General features: G+C 35.6%; 1 long non-coding RNA gene across 1 annotated transcript; it reads right to left on the bottom strand.

The window, feature by feature from the left end:
• Positions 1 to 1493: 1493 nt before the first annotated feature.
• Positions 1494 to 2308, bottom strand: LOC116169910. Its single transcript, XR_004145114.1, has 3 exons — positions 2224 to 2308; positions 1675 to 2176; positions 1494 to 1633 (listed from the first exon to the last, which is right to left on the bottom strand). It is a non-coding gene; the product is annotated as an uncharacterized LOC116169910 (long non-coding RNA).
• Between the last annotated feature and the right edge of the window lie 5378 nt (positions 2309 to 7686).

Genomic DNA, 7686 nt, shown 5'->3' with positions numbered 1-7686 from the left:
TCTACTCCAGAAAAATCTACCTTAAAAAAGCGAAATAGTGATCCACAAATTAAATGACAAAATAGGTAAGTAAAATAACAATTAATGAAGATTTGGTAATTGATCCAAAACGTAAAACATTAAACAGGGAGCGCAATTATCTGTAAGTATCAATTACTAGGTAGAACAGAGGCCTAATTTTAAATAATGAGCAAATGATGGCCATCGTATATAATACTAGAATTATCTAATTTTACAATAAATAATAAAAGATGACAGTTCTCAATATAACTGTGTTTAAGCGCACAGTCGAAATTAGGTTATCAAATTCACTGCTTGAAGCCCTTTAAGAACTTTAAGGGGGAGCCTTTCAAAAAGTCGAAATAAATTAGCAGATAGCACTATACCTCCATTATTAATGAGTGTGACCGTATAGAGCTAGGAATCAAATGCAGTCACGATAAGTTTTTCTGTAATTACACGGAAAAGGCGGCCATAATGATGATTACTATGCAGATTATGGTTATAATTGTGCCAATTACCTGCACAGCATGAAAAATTAATAGAAATTATTCGGATATTTTTATGCGTACTGAAGGTAATAATTAATATTGCGGGCATGACTTCTGCAGCATTCGGAAAACGATGTGGCGCGGTTAGTTTCATGAGTGTGTTTATTTGATTCAAGAGAGGTAGCTGAATAAGAAATGTTTGCCTTTCCACACCGGCCATTAGAGATTCATGCATATCAGTTGTACAAACACGTAATTTTAGGTTCTCAGTTGCGTGCGGGAATAGGATATTGGACGCAGCAGAGTTAAGTAATTATAGCCTGTTTTAACTGTATTGACAGTTCGGAATATGCGGAGTTATAATGAATTTATTCCACTAAAAATTGCAGATTTTTTGGCACTCCAACGTAATTATTTTGATACACGCAAACTTATAGCAAGTAAGTGGCAGTTAGAAACTGATTGCCGGCTATCAAAGAACGGACATATAGGTCAAATTTTCCCTATTATTAAGCGGGGATTGCTTAAGCTACTCCTTAATGTGTTGGTATTTTTATTTCAATTTTTCCCGCTTAGTTCGCCTGCTCCATTGGGTAGCTTTGTTGGCAAATTAGTTCTCATACATTGCAGAAGAATTTTTCATTAACAAACAATTTAAATTTGGTCTGCACTTATATGAACAAAGTTTGAACCTTGAAAATGATAAACAAATAAATTCCCCATCCACACATACCTTCCATTTTCTATTTGTGAGTACCTTCTCAGACACTACCTATACGTTTTCGAGAAATTTTGACGTAAGGAATCAATAGGTTATTACATAGAGCTTCGACACATCTGCACTTTATTTCTGACGACATTGGCGATCGATCGGTAAATTTTGGAGCACCGCCTAAAGCCGATGCACAAAATGGTATATACAGTTAAATCCTTTCTTTATTAAAGGTCCCATTCTTTCGCATTAAACCCAACTTTTCGTAGATGCACGTAATGTATGCCTTAAAACTTGGATCAAAAGGAAGTGTTGTGGCCTGTAGCGATTCGCTCAAGTAAGGTCGCGATACCTCGGACTTCTCCCTGCACTCTTCGTTGTCCTCATCAGAGATTGCGTCAAAAAAAATGTTGTTCATGTCGAGAGGCACCTGCAATTTTAGCTAGAGACGTCGTTATTTAAATTTCGTACCTGCTTTAGTAACACCCTGACAAGTAGGAAAGTAAGTAAAAGGATTATTTTCATGTCTTCACACATGTAGGTCTAAACTCGTTAATATCGCCAATGTTTCTGAATTTATAGATTTTGTTTTGATTACAGAACCATTTTGTAATGTTACGGACGATTAAACTTTTGCGGAAAATACATAAAATGCAATTGCCACTTTTTCTGAAGGCGACGTATCTTATCGGTCTTAATCTTTATTTTTATAAATTTATTGCTATTTGTAGGTATGTGTTGCTTAGGAATTTTGAGTCAGTTGAAAATCCACAGATACAAAAGTTGGTTCTATTTGGGGGAGTGAAAGTTCGTAAATGTGCACGCATCTGAGGGCTTTCAGGATTCAGAATTCTTTTTCCGCAGCTACCACAACATAAGAGGATGCAATAAACAGCTTTTCCTCGGTTTTGTTTTTTGATATGTTGTTTCTGGTTCTTTTCCTATATTTTTGTGCGCCAGAGATGGCGCAGCTCTAGAGTAAAATGATCACAAAACTTGAAACAACTAAACAATCCTTACTGTAAAATTACGTATTTCGACGCGCACAACGTATGTCATAGGAAAAATACTTCACTTTAATAACAATGAACTGCTAGAAACGAGTTTTACTAGAAAACTGGTGTTGCGCGTTAGATTTAAGCATGCGCGAAAAGTAGTAAAGTAGTGGTGTGACAATTCTTTTCCACAACTAAGTCAAGACCGAAAAATGAAACAAAAAAACGAATTTCTGTGAAAGAAGATAACCCTAATTTGCAGTTATAGTTTTTTCGTTAAGTTAGTTTATAAATCAAATATTTCAAAAAAATGAGTGGGGCAACGAATTCTTTTTCTTCAAATTATCAGCACTTAACGTGTACATAATAAAATTAACTACAAATTTTTGAAGTTGCTCAAGTTTAAACAGTTGGAACCGAATCGGTACAAGCGTTTGCCAGTTATCGTGTTTGACAGCCGGTCAGATACCATCGACTCCCCTAAAAAGCTTTCATATCGCTTTTCTCTACCACAATCATGCATTCTTCTCAAGTATCTCTTTATCTTCAATTTTACGTCACAATTAATCCTCCCACATGGCGCAGTCGATTTAGTTAATTAACCCACGAGTTAATTAAAGTGCTCGAAAAGTGATTTTGCGAAAGTGATAAGATATTGCTGTTTTCCTGTAAAAATGATCAGAGGAAGGAGATCCAAATTAGCGGCTACCCAGGCACCCAACCCGGAATTGGTCCCTACTCACTTATTAAAAGATGTGGACCCATAGGTACTCGTCCGCACCTTCACCCAGACCCTGAATCAGCAAAATTATTCCTCTAGAACTGCATCAAGTCTATTACTTCCAAGGCTTGCCTCACCGGATAATTTGACAATTCCTCAGTGTCGGGATTGGAAGTTCCGCTGGAAAACTACTTTCGTGTCGAGCAACTTCCCCAACACCACCGAGATACACAACATTAAATCCTTCGATCGGCCCTTGATTCTGAGTGTACCATGCTGTGAAGAAATCCACTATTAGGCACGCAAGAATTCCATCATCGCGACCAACAAAAAGGTGAGTCTGTTGACCATTATTTTTCGACTTCAGATGCGAATGTCTTAGTTTTTGTCCAACCCGATGCAGAAATGGTTCGAATTTATGAACGGCTTATCTGTGGTCTTAGTGATAAAAAGATGCAAAGAAAAGTGCGTTCTGATAGTTTCTTCGACAGCACATTAGAGTGAGTTCTTTCCATTTGCTCAGCGATTGAAAACTCAAACAAATCTGGAGTAGGATTTAGATCAATCCCCATACCGACGGCTACCGTTTCAGCCTCTAAATCAACTTACAAAAAAATCCAACATCGCATCTGACTTATTTTCCTATGCGGTTTCTATTTAAACTTTGAAAATAACCTTTTCTTCAATATTTCTATAGGGCTTCCAGTTTTGAGAGAACGTGTAAGAAAGAGACAATTTCGATTTGAAAATGTATTACATTTACATTTTTTCTTGGGTTTATCTAATGACGAAATTTTACAGAAGAAAACAGAGTGTACGAGTCTGTTTCTCTTTCTAGACTATTCACGGAGAAAATAGGTGTAAGTACTTTCCCATGGGTTTTGTAAAGAAATTGCAAAACTTGCACGTGCTTGGAGATACTAATGAAAATGAATTTTAAAATTTACTACACCACCCACCTATCCAGCTAGCTCAAAACACATCCAAATTGAAACTTACTAATGTTGGCTTAAAATTTTGCAATTTGAGGGACTCGGGGACTTCAATCAACTCCTGAAAATTCCAAAGAACTTTCGATTGAAATAAATCTTAGGCACTTATAGAAACAATTGGACATGATCATGATGGTCCTGTGGGTGGGGAGACAGCCCGCAGCAAAGATATAAAATAACATTGGATAATTTAAGGGACTGTTATGAAGCTCTAATGGGTACTAATGGAGATTTCCCAAATTTTTTCGCGCTCTGAAGACAGAAATAATATTCTTTGACGGTCGTACAAGAGAAATATTAATTCTATAATTAGGCTGGGGAAATGAACGCGAAAATCAAATATATCACGCATTAATCATGACTGGGTTGGGAATATTGGAACAATTATACAAAGGCATCCATTCATACTTCCATAAAGATACATAATACAAAATGAAAAATCTACGTATTGCATGAAGGTAGCAATCTTCGCAAGCGTATGACTGCTTAACAGCCATGAGAAACAAAAAGATGGTAGATAGACCTCAACGAGCTGCTCTTTTAAAGTAATTAATAACGCTTTATATTGCTCGTAATGTAAAATTATGGCAATGAAGAGATTCCTATCAGAATTTCTATAAAATGGCGGAAAACAAATGCTTATTTCATTCTAAAGGAAGCGGAAGGAAACGGAATAATTCCCCGGCTACTGCTCGAACTAGGAGCCCATGAACGCATAACGATTGCTCTCGCATGCGCAAGTAATAACGCCATAATTTCGAGCGGGAATTAACATTTTTACGGTGCTTGTACTTGCCTGGTATTGATAATCGATTCAACAAGAAACTTTTCGTTTTTTCTACAACACGCGTAAATTATTGATAGCTCCAATGGTAATTTATATTTATTTAATAATCGGGCTATCTGAAATTTACGTCTGACTAGGAAACACGCTTATATTCTATTAAATATTAAAACATTTCGTGCAACTGAACTTGGTTAACTTTACAATTTGTTAATCATGGCGGTATTTCCTAATGGCCACCTTCGAATAAAATTCATTTAATTGTACCACCAAGTGGAGCGTTCATAATTTAATAAATTGCGTGTATTGGAGATCACGATTGTGGTAATGGGAGTAAGTTAGAAAAAAGGGCGATTATTTATAATATATCGTTTTATTGGTGGACAAAAATGCATGCAACGATGAAAACATTTCTCACGCTCTATGTTCACATTAAAATAAATCTGGGGAGTCGAAGTCTAAATTGTTTCCCTTTTTTATAACACGGGACCTTCATTTCAAAACGAACCTCTTGAAAAAACTTGTGTTACTGCGATCAGAAAGAAAAGTTGCAAAATTTGCCCGCGGAAGCAGGGAAAGTACTTTTTCTATATAATTTCCCTCGGCCACTACCAAATTTCCTGTACAGATATGTATAGAAAATCAAACACTTGCATGGTTTGGCCTATATACATAGTTTGAGGGAACACTATGAAATTCTTATGGTTGTTAGAAACACGATCTGAAGAAAAACAATAAACTACAATAAAACTACGCATTTAGACAGTTTAGTTGTGGTTTCTTGGTGTTTTTGTTTTAGTTTACGTTCGAGCAATTTGTCCCAGGACTTTTACTGATCCCATCTCAATAACAAAATTTAGGTGTAATAAAAGTACCGATTGGATCTTGGTATCGAATCCACACCTACCTACTAAATCGCAATATAAGAGAGTACCAAATATTGTCGACATTAGAACTCTTTCGCACTCCCATTATAAGGATGCGATGTTTTCAAATAGGGATTTCAAAAATTGGTTAGCAGAATCGGAAATGGCATATCGGAAAGGATGGAAAAAATTGAACAAAATTAAGGGGAGGCGCATTGCACAATTCCGTAAAGGTATAGTAAATGTCACCCGACTGGAGAGACGGGTAAACGCAAACAATTGCAATTTTTTCTTAAAAAATGCTCTTACAGGGTAATTGTTAGCTCCATCTATTTAGGTTCATTTCGTAATTAATTACAAAACACCTCCAGTTATGCTTTGGTAACAAAATGTCAATTGTAATGCAATTTACCTGGTTATAGTAAACGACGGATTTTTTTTTTCTGGACAGGTGGGGAAATGCATTACGCACACTCCGGGTAGAAGTCTGGAGTAGTGTGGGACTCTCCCATTATCTGGGTATACCCACTAAAACCCCACCTGAGGCTTCGGCATATATGGCCATTAGCCTTTATACTTATACTAAGGTACTATAATATCACAGTTTCTGAACACACAAAACAAGACAGGCGTGATTACATTTACTTATTTACTACACAAATATACATAAAGATAGAAATTTAAAAATATCACAGATGGTTTGTACGAAGCCGTACACGGGCCATACACACACTTGGTGTTCTTATTCCAAAAATAAGTGGAAATTTCGACAAAAAAAGTGGAAACTTCGACAAAAAAGTGGAAATTTTTACAAAAAAGTTAAAATTTCTACAAAAAAGTGGAAATTCCCACAAAAAAGTCGAAATTTCAACAAAAAAGTGGAAATTTCGACAAAAAAGTGAAAATCTCGAAAAAAAGTGAAAGCGGCGACAACAAAGCAGAAATTTGACCTTCCCCCGCCGCCCCATCGAGTGACCCATCATTTTAAAGGCCATCAAATATTTTTGTCGAAATTTCCACTTTTTTATGGGAATTTCCACTTTTTTGGCGAAATTTTCACTTTTTTGTAGAAGAAGAACACCAAGTGTATATGTGGCCCGTGTACGGCTTCGTAGCAATACCAATTTGTTGGATGAACGCGAGAGTATTTGTACATTGCTCTTCATTTTTAAAGTTATTTTCCCATATCGGGTTTATATTAAATAGCACACGTACATTCATATACTGCGGACAGATAGAAATAATGTGATGTGGTGTTAAATTAACACCACATTGTTACGCATAATGGCCGTTCTTCACCTGCCAACAAATACCCATGAGTGAGAACAGTATGCCCCAAACGGAGTCTGTACAGCCTGATCAAGTTCAAACGTCTAAACTTAATTAAACTTACTTATTTATACAAACTTCTGCTTTACCAGGCACGTGCAGATGTGTAATAAATATTTTATTGGGTCTTTTAATTAATAAATTTATCATATAAATTACACTTTTATATTTATTAAATTATGTACATTTTATCCAAATGCGTCTTTTATGATAGCAATAAAGAGAGCTTTCCGATTATCATCGCACATAGGTGAATTTACAATTTGGAGTCGGGGAAGCGGTGTTGAGTATTTCTTTTAAAAATCTCTAATAAGAATCCAGGGATGGGCTATAGGCATTTTTAATATTATCACCCTGGATATGCACATGGTAGTTGGAATTCACTAACGTGTTAATTTGTGGTGATTTCAATATAAGTATGTTGTGCTGCTTTGTCATTCAATCCATTGCCGTTTATTTCTATAAGTATCTGATGGTATACAAATTATGGTCGCCTAAAGTGAAAATAATGGCATGCATGACAAAACATTATGAGATTATTTTAATTAAGAAATTTGTTCGTTTAATTTTTGTGTTGAATAGGGTAGTTAAAAAGGAATTTACATTACTGTGATAATTAATTTTCTGGTGTGACTTTATAATTTAATCACAATTTTGCATTGTAACATGCATGGTGAAATTCTTTATCATTCTTTTATCACAGCCAATAGTCACCGAATTAAAAAAATTCCTAAAACGGTATAACAACTTGGCAAACCTCTCAAAGGGTTCATAAAATTAATAACTTTTTTAAGTT

The sequence above is a fragment of the Photinus pyralis genome, unplaced genomic scaffold, assembly GCF_008802855.1.
Source record: "Photinus pyralis isolate 1611_PpyrPB1 unplaced genomic scaffold, Ppyr1.3 Ppyr1.4_LG4, whole genome shotgun sequence".
NCBI lineage: Eukaryota > Metazoa > Arthropoda > Insecta > Coleoptera > Lampyridae > Photinus > Photinus pyralis.
The sequence above is the reverse complement of the archived record's forward strand: the minus strand, read 5'-3'. Positions and strand labels throughout refer to the sequence as shown.